Here is a 10,210-nt window from a genome sequence, read left to right as displayed (position 1 = left end):
AGAGCTCTTGGGGTTCTGTTCAGAACTGTCCTCAGAACTGTTGTACAAGTTTAATTTTTGCGAAAATTGACAAAAAATGTTTTCGATACGAAAAATTTTTCGAATATTGTTGTTTTCTTCGCTAAATTCTGCAGAACTATTGAAATTTTGTACAAACAACTCTAGAACTATGCCATATCTATCAAGAACTCTGAAAAAAATATGTATTTCTGAAAAAAAGGGTGCCAACTTCACAGTAAGTGAAAAGATTTTCTCATTAAAATGCAATTATCTCGTAAACTATTAGCTGCACCAAAAAATGTTACTTGGATTTTCGAAAGAACTCTTGGAGCTCTGTTCAGAACTGTGCTCAGAACTCTTGTACTTATTTACATTTTGTGGAAACTGCCAAAGAACATTTTCGATACGAAAATTTTTTCGAGTATTGTTGTTTTGGTCGCTAAATTCTGCAGAACTATTGAAATTTTGTACAAAGAACTCTAGAACTATGCTACATCTATCAAGAACTGTGAAAAAAATGTATATTTCTCGAAAAAGGGGTGCTAACTTCACACGACTCTTGTACAGCCCTCTCGCAGTGTCCGCAGCAAGTATGGTGGGTCTGACACATCGGTGTCAATGTGTTCTTTTTTCCATTTCCAGGAGTGTAATTTCCAGTGTTGAAACTTGCATGAGAAAACTGAACCCGATAGCAAGAAAAAGAAAGGCTACAAAATTAACATTCAGTGCTGAGATCTACATTTCTCTTTACCACCAGTCAGAGCGCATTTAATATTAATTAACACTTTAAAGAACGCGTTGGTGAAACAGAAAGGTGCTCATTACCACTGTCCTCAAGTTCTTTCTCTGAATGGCCCTCTTGTTCGCTAGCAGAATTCTGATCACTGGCTATTGAAAAATCGTTACATTCTTTGTCTGCTTCTTGTTCTATGTCATTGACATCATTCTCCAACCACTGACTAATAATTTCATCGAAATTCTCACATTCTTGCGAACACATTTTGTACTGAGCTGACAAAAACAGGTGCGTAGTTCATTAGGCGCGGTCTAGGAGACCCCATCACATTTCAACAACCCATGTCAGCAATAATCAAATAAGGCGATAACGCAATTTGTAGGGTTGGTGATTAAAAGAGGGTAGGTGATGTATAAAACTATTCGACCATAACTGACCTGAGAGGGCGACTTAGAAAAATCTGGCGCGGACTGAGAGACCACACCTCATGAGTTAAAGGTTAGTCAAGAATTCCTTTAAGTCGAAAAGATGTCATTATCAACACCTCACTCAGTGTGAACGAGGTCGTGTAAATAGAGCTACTAAAAGCTGAATGTTCCTTGCGCGATACTGCAGAAGGACTTGGCAGGAATGCAGCCACTGTACATGTCTGCTGGCAGCGTGGTTCCGAAAATATTCGTTCACAACAAAGACCGGGCTCCGGAAGACCACGTGGTAGTACCGAGGGGGAAGACCATCGTGGTCGGCATATGCCTCTGACGCATCGTACTGAATCTGCAGCAGCAATTTGTGCAGTTGTTGGCGCCACCACAGTAACACAACTAACTGTCACAACACGGTTACTTCAAGGACAGCTCCGAGCCAGACGCCCTGAAGCGTGCATTCTGGTGACACGCGTGGCCCACGAGAATAACAGGCTGTGGCGCGTGCCTCACAGCACGTGACACAACAGGTCTTACGAGTGCCAGAAACCGTCTCTGACGAGCAGCGAGCAACTATTTCAGAAGCGTTTAACAATTCTCAACTACACGTTTAAATGCATGCACGTTTTCGATAGCACACGACAAAATTGAGACTTTTAGTGGATTGTTGTTGTTGTTGTGGTCTTCAGTCCTGAGACTGGTTTGATGCAGCTCTCCATGCTACTCTATCCTGTGCAAGCTTCTTCGTCTCCCAGTACCTACTGCAGCCTACATCCTTCTGAATCTGCTTAGTGAGTCCGCTGCTCGTGGTTGTGCGGTAACGTTCTCGCTTCCCGCGTCCGGGTTCGATTCCCGGCGGGGTCAGGGATTTTCACTGCCTCGTGATGACTGGGTGTTGTGTGATGTGCTTAGGTTAGTTAGGTTTAAGTAGTTCTAAGTTCTAGGGGACTGATGACCATAGATGTTAAGTCCCATAGTGCTCAGAGCCATTTGAACAATTTTTTTTTCTCCTTAGTGTATTCATCTCTTGGTCTCCATCTACGATTTTTACCCTCCACGCTGCCCTCCAATACTAAATTGGTGATCCCTTGATGCCTCAGAACATGTCCTACCAACCGATTCCTTCTTCTAGTCAAGTTGTGCCATAAACTCCTCTTCTCCCCAATTCTATTCAATACCTCATCATTAGTTATGTGATCTACCCATCTAATCTTCAGCATTCTTCTGTAGCACCACATTTCGAAAGCTTCTATTCTCTTCTTGTCTAAACTATTTATCGACCGTGTTTCACATCCATACATGGCTACACTCCATACAAATACTTTCAGAAACGACTTCCTGACACTTAAATCAATACTCGATGTTAACAAATTTCTCTTCTTCAGAAACGCTTTCCTTGCCATTGCCAGTCTACATTTTACATCCTCTCTACTTCGACCATCATCAGTTATTTTGCTCCCCAAATAGCAAAACTAGTTTACTACTTTAAGTGTCTCATTTCCTAATCTAATTCCCTCAGCATCGCCCGACTTAATTCGACTACATTCCATTATCCTCGTTTTACTTTTGTTGATGTTCATCTTATACCGTCCTTTCAAGACACTGTCCATTCCGTTCAACTGCTCTTCCAAGTCCTTTGCTGTCTCTGACAGAATTACAATGTCATCGGCGAACCTCAAAGTTTTTATTTCTACTCCATGAATTTTAATACCTACTCCGAATTTTTCTTTTGTTTCCTTTACTGCTTGCTCAATATACAGATTGAATAACATCGGGGATAGGCTACAACCCTGTCTCACTCCCTTCCAAACCACTGCTTCCCTTTCATGCCCCTCGACTCTTATAACTGCCATCTGGTTTCTGTACAAATTTTAAATAGCCTTTCGCTCCCTGTATTTTACCCCTGCCACCTTTACAATTTGAAAGAGAGTATTCCAATCAACATTGTCAAAAGCTTTCTCTAAGTCTACAAAAGCTAGAAACGTAGGTTTGCCTTTCCTTAATCTTTCTTCTAAGATAAGTCGTAGGGTCAGTATTTCCCCACGTGTTCCAACATTTGTACGGAATCCAAACTGATCTTCCCCGAGGTCGGCTTCTACCAGTTTTTCCATTCGTCTGTAAAGAATTCGCGTTAGTATTTTGGAGCTGTGACTTATTAAACTGATAGTTCGGTAATTGTCACATCTGTCAACACCAGCTTTCTTTGGGATTGGAATTATTATATTCTTCTTGAAGTCTGAGGGAATTTCGCCTGTCTCTTGCTCACCAGATGGTAGAGTTTTGTCAGGACTGGCTCTCCCAAGGCAGTCAGTAGTTCTAATGGAATGTTGTCTACTCCCGGGGCCTTGTTTCGACTTAGGTCTTTCAGTGCTCTGTCAAACTCTTCACGCAGTATCATATCTCCCATTTCATCTTCATCTACCTCCTCTTCCATTTCCATAATATTGTCCTCAAGAACATTGCCCCTGTATAGATCCTCAATACACTCCTTCCACCTTTCTGCTTTCCCTTCTTTGCTTAGAACTGGGTTTCCATCTGAGTTCTTGATATTCATGTAAGTGGTTCTCTTTTCTCCAAAGGTCTCTTTAATTTTCCTGTAGGCAGTATCTATTTTACCCCTCATGAGATAAGCCTCTACATCCTTACATTTGTCCTCTAGCCATTCCTGCTTAGCCATTTTGCACTTCCTGTCGATCTCATTTTTGAGACATTTGTATTCCTTTTTGCCTGCTTCACTTACTGCATTTTTGTATTTTCTCCTTTCATCAATTAAATTCAGTATCTCTTCTGTTACCCAAGGATTTCTAGTAGCCCTCGTCTTTTTACCTACTTGATGCTCTGCTGCCTTCACTATTTCATTCCTCAGAGCTATCCATTCTTCTTCTACTGTATTTCTTTCCCCCATTCCTGTCAATTGTCCCCTTATGCTCTCCCTGAAACTCTGTACAACCTTTAGTTCTTACAGTTTATCCAGGTCCCATCGCCTTAAATTCCCACCTTTTTGCAGTTTCTTCAGTTTTAATCTACAGTTCACAACCAATAGATTTTTCCTGAGGGCATGCAGCTTTACTGTATGATTAAATGATGATGGCGTCCTCTTGGGTAAAATATTCCGGAGGTAAAATAGTCCCCCATTCGGATCTCCGGGCGGGGACTACTCAAGAGGACGTCGTTATCAGGAGAAAGAAAACTGGTGTTCTACGGATCGGAGCGTGGAATGTCAGATCCCTTAATCGGGCAGGTAGGTTAGAAAATTTAAAAAGGGAAATGGATAGGTTGAAGTTAGATATAGTGGGAATTAGTGAAGTTCGGTGGCAGGAGGAACAAGACTTCTGGTCAAGTGACTACAGGGTTATAAACACAAAATCAAATAGGGGTAATGCAGGAGTAGGTTTAATAATGAATAGGAAAATAGGAATGCGGGTAAGCTACTACAAACAGCATAGTGAACGCATTATTGTGGCCAAGATAGATACAAAGCCCACACCTACTACAGTAGTACAAGTTTACATGCCAACTAGCTCTGCAGATGACGAAGAAATTGAAGAAATGTATGATGAAATAAAAGAAATTATTCAGATTGTGAAGCGAGACGAAAATTTAATAGTCATGGGTAACTGGAATTCGAGTGTAGGAAAAGGGAGAGAAGGAAACATAGTAGGTGAATATGGATTGGGGCTAAGAAATGAAAGAGGAAGCCGCCTGGTAGAATTTTGCACAGAGCACAACATAATCATAACTAACACCTGGTTTAAGAATCATGAAAGAAGGTTGTATACATGGAAGAACCCTGGAGATACTAAAAGTTATCAGATAGATTATATAATGGTAAGACAGAGATTTAGGAACCAGGTTTTAAATTGTAAGACATTTCCAGGGGCAGATGTGGACTCTGACCACAATCTATTGGTTATGACCTGTAGATTAAAACTGAAGAAACTGCAAAAAGGTGGGAATTTAAGGCGATGGGACCTGGATAAACTGAAAGAACCAGAGGTTGTACAGAGTTTCAGGGAGAGCATAAGGGAACAATTGACAGGAATGGGGGAAAGAAATACAGTAGAAGAAGAATGGGTAGCTTTGAGGGATGAAGTAGCGAAGGCAGCAGAGGATCAAGTAGGTAAAAAGACGAGGGCTAGTAGAAGTCCTTGGGTAACAGAAGAAATATTTAATTTAATTGATTAAAGGAGAAAATATAAAAATGCAGTAAATGAAGCAGGCAAAAAGGAATACAAACGTCTCAAAAATGAGATCGACAGGAAGTGCAAAATGGCTAAGCAGGGATGGCTAGAGGACAAATGTAAGGATGTAGAGGCCTATCTCACTAGGGGTAAGATAGATACTGCCTACAGGAAAATTAGAGAGACCTTTGGAGATAAGAGAACGACTTTCATGAATATCAAGAGCTCAGATGGCAACCCAGTTCTAAGCAAAGAAGGGAAAGCAGAAAGGTGGAAGGAGTATATAGAGGGTCTATACAAGGGCGATGTACTTCAGGGAAATATTATGGAAATGGAAGAGGATGTAGATGAAGATGAAATGTGAGATATGATACTGCGTGAAGAGTTTGACAGAGCACTGAAAGACCTGAGTCGAAACAAGGCCCCCGGAGTAGACAACATTCCATTGGAACTACTGACGGCCTTAGGAGAGCCAGTCGTGACAAAACTCTACCATCTGGTGAGCAAGATGTATGAAACAGGTGAAATACCCTCAGACTACAAGAAGAATATAATAATTCTAATCCCAAAGAAAACAGGTGTTGACAAATGTGAAAATTACCGAACTATCAGTTTAATAAGTCACAGCTGCAAAATACTAATGCGAAATCTTTACAGACGAATGGAAAAACTGGTAGAAGCCAACCTCGGGGAAGATCAGTTTGGATTCCGTAGAAACACTGGAACACGTGAGGCAATACTGACCTTACGACTTATCTTAGAAGAAAGATTAAGGAAAGGCAAACCTACGTTTCTAGCATTTGTAGACTTAGAGAAAGCTTTTGACAATGTTGACTGGAATACTCTCTTTCAAATTGTAAAGGTGGCAGGGGTAAAATACAGGGAGCGAAAGGCTATTTAAAATTTGTACAGAAACCAGATGGCAGTTATAAGAGTCGAGGGACATGAAAGGGAAGCATTGGTTGGCAAGGGAGTAAGACAGGGTTGTAGCCTCTCCCCGATGTTATTCAATCTGTATATTGAGCAAGCAGTAAAGGAAACAAAAGAAAAATTCGGAGTAGGTATTAAAATTCGTGGAGAAGAAATAAAAACTTTGAGGTTCGCCGATGGCATTGTAATTCTGTCAGAGACAGCAAAGGACTTGGAAGAGCAGTTGAATGGAATGGACAGTGTCTTGAAAGGAGGATATAAGATGAACATCAACAAAAGCAAAACAAGGATAATGGAATGTAGTCTAATTAAGTCGGGTGATGCTGAGGGAATTAGATTAGGAAATGAGGTACTTAAAGTAGTAAAGGAGTTTTGCTATTTGGGGAGCAAAATAACTGATGATGGTCGAAGTAGAGAGGATATAAAATGTAGGCTGGCAATGGCAAGGAAAGCGTTTCTGAAGAAGAGAAATTTGTTAACATCGAGTATTGATTTAAGTGTCAGGAAGTCATTTCTGAAAGTATTCGTATGGAGTGTAGCCATGTATGGAAGTGAAACATGGACGATAAATAGTTTGGACAAGAAGAGAATAGAAGCTTTCGAAATGTGGTGCTACAGAAGAATGCTGAAGATTAGTTGGTTAGATCACATAACTAATGAGGAAGTATTGAATAGGATTGGGGAGAAGAGAAGTTTGTGGCACAACTTGACCAGAAGAAGGGATCGGTTGGTAGGACATGTTCTGAGGCATCAAGGGATCACCAATTTAGTATTGGAGGGCAGCGTGGAGGGTAAAAATCGTAGAGGGAGACCAAGAGATGAATACACTAAGCAGATTCTGAAGGATGTAGGTTGCAGTAGGTACTGGGAGATGAAAAAGCTTGCACAGGATAGAGTAGCATGGAGAGCTGCATCAAACCAGTCTCAGGACTGAAGACCACAACAACAACAAAAACCAATAGATTGTGGTCAGAGTCCACATCTGCCCCTGGAAATGCATTACAATTTAAATGCTGGTTCCTAAATCTCTATCTTACCATTATATAATCTATCTGAAACCTTTTAGTATCTCCAGGGTTCTTCCATGTATACAACCTTCTTTCATGATTCTTGAACCAAGTGTTAGCTATGGTTAAGTGATGCTCTGTGCAAAATTCTACTAGGCGGTTTCCTCTTTTATTTCTTAGTCCCAAATCCATATTCACCTATTACGTTTCCTTCTCGTCAAGTTCCTACTGTCGAATTCCAGTCACCCATGACTATTAAATTTTAGTCTCCCTTTACTACCTGAATAATTTCTTTTATCTCATCATACATTTCATCAATCTCTTCATCATCTGCAGAGCTAGTTGGCAAATATACTTGTACTACTGTAGTAGGTTTGGGCTTCGTGTCTATCTTGGCCACAATAATGCGTTCACTATGCTGTTTGTAGTAGCTTACCCGCACTGCTATTTTTTATTCATTGTTAAACCTACTCCTGCATTAACCCTATTTGATTTTTTATGTATAACCCTGTATTCACCCGACCAAAAGTCTTGTTCCTCCTGCCACCGAACTTCACTAATTCCCACTATATCTAACTTTAACTTATCCATTTCCCTTTTTAAATTTTCTAACCTACCTGCCCGATTAAGGGATCTGACATTCCACGCTCCGACTCGTAGAACGCCAGTTTTCTTTCTCCTGATAACGACATCCTCTTGAGTAGTCCCCGCCCAGAGATCCGAATGGGTGACTATTTTACCTCCGGAATATTTTACCCAAGAGGACGCCATCATCATTTATTCATACAGTAAAGCTGCATGCCCTCGGGAAAAATTACAGCTGTAGTTTCCCCTTGCTTTCAGTCGTTCGCAGTACCACAATAGCAAGGCCGTTTTGGTTAGTGTTGCAGGGCCAGATCAGTCAATCATCCAGACTGTTGCCCCTGCAACTAGTGAAAAGGCTGCTGCCCCTCTTCAGGAACCACACGTTTGTCTGGCCTCTCAACAGATACCCCACCGTTGTGGTTGCACCTACGGTACGGCTATCTGTATCGTTGAGGCACGCAAGCCTCCCCACCAACGGCAAGGTCCATGGTTCATGGGGGGGGGGGGGGCTTTAGTGGGTACCTTTTCAATTAAATATTGATGTCCCGTGAGCCCTGCACGGAGCCGAATGTTCACGAAGTCTGGTGGAGCAGTCAACTAGTGTGACGTCACAAGTTCGTTGCAGAGTCCGTATATCTCCATGGCCCCGCATGACACTAAACCACCGCCATTTTCGACTTTAGTGATGTCAAGCTCACTGGAGGGCAGGGTTGAGATCTGTTGTATTTTTTAATGAAAGCTGGATCTACATCGGTGCCAGTGACAGCCGTATGTTGGTTCAAAATACAGGGTGTTTCAAAAAGGACTTTACAACTTTGAAAATTCATACAAATTAATTGATAGTAGCAACAGAGGTAATTGTAGTGTCAATTTGTAGGAAATACATCAAATTTTGCCTCACATGGTTCGCTAGTGCCGAATTACACCGTAAGGAGCGCTAACAGCAGTTGCATTAAAGATGGCTGCCTTCACTGAACCCTAATGTGCTAGCTGTGTGGTTTGGTTTGAAGCATCAAAGTCAGAGACAACAGTTCAGCGTAATTTCCGTACAAAGTACGCTAGAGATCCTCCTAGTAGATCTACAATTTATGAGTGCTGAAACAGGGTGCTCGGTAAGACGTGGGAAATCATCAGGTCGTCCAAGCACATCTGACGATGTCATTGAGCGAGTGAGACAACGTTTTGTCAACAGCCCTACAAAATCGATCCAGCGTGCATCTCGCGAACTGCGCATCCCACATATGACTGTTTGACGTGTGCTGAGAATCAATTTGTATTTGAAACTGTACAAGCAATAAAAGACAATGATAAAATTGGTCGAAAGAACTTCTGTGCAGATATGTTAAATCGATTACATGAAGTTGAAGGTTTCTCGGACAAAATCATCTTTTCTGACGAGTCGACTTTTTGCTTAAGTGGCAAGGTTAACACACATAACAGTAGGATTTGGGGCAGTGAAAATCCACATCAAACATAGCAACATTTCGTGACAGCCCTAAACTGAATGTTTTTTGTGAATTGGGCAAGAACAAAGTGTACGACCTCCTTCCCCCCCCCATGGGAGAACCATCATTGGGATAGTGTACCAGGATATGTTAAAACAATTTTTGATACCACAGATCGATGAGGATGACCAAGAAAGAAACGTTTACTTCATGCAAGATGGAGAACCACCCTACTATCTGGCTGACGTCCCAGATTTTGTCAGTGACAACTTTCCAGGTCAATGGATTTAGCGTGATGCGCCAATTACATGGCCCCCACGTCCCCAGATTTTTTAAAAATGGAGATTCATAAGGATATCATGTTTGTAACTCCCGTACTGGCTTCTCTACCTCAACTTGAGCAAGAATTTACGCCGCCACTGCGCAAGATACACCTGCAATGCTACAGCGAGTTTGGGAGGAAACTGAATTCTGATGGGTTGTGTGCAGGATAACCAATGGAAGCCATATACAAGATTTAAGGTAAAAAACTTGATGTGTTTCCCTACAAAATAACACTAAATCCAGCTCTATATCTTCTTTCAATAAATTTATATAAATTTTAAAGTTGTTAAGTCCTTTTTCAAACACCCTGTATAGGACCAGTACATTTTCCGAGAACCGCGTAATAATTCTTTGGAAAATACCATTTACCAACTCTTCTGTTGCTCTCTCTCTCTAATGGTATCTATTATAACACTAGCATTGTCTGCAAAAAGCACCAATTTTGCTTGCTGAATGTTAAATGGAAGGTCATTCACACATATACTTAAGAGGAGTGGATCCAAAATTGAAACCTGGGGAACTTCCTTTGCGATTTTCTTTTTTTTTTTTGCTGGTCCATAAAATTTTATACGTTTCCGTT

The sequence above is a fragment of the Schistocerca serialis genome, chromosome 2 (assembly GCF_023864345.2).
Source record: "Schistocerca serialis cubense isolate TAMUIC-IGC-003099 chromosome 2, iqSchSeri2.2, whole genome shotgun sequence".
NCBI classification, from domain to species: domain Eukaryota; kingdom Metazoa; phylum Arthropoda; class Insecta; order Orthoptera; family Acrididae; genus Schistocerca; species Schistocerca serialis.
The sequence above is the reverse complement of the archived record's forward strand: the minus strand, read 5'-3'. Positions refer to the sequence as shown.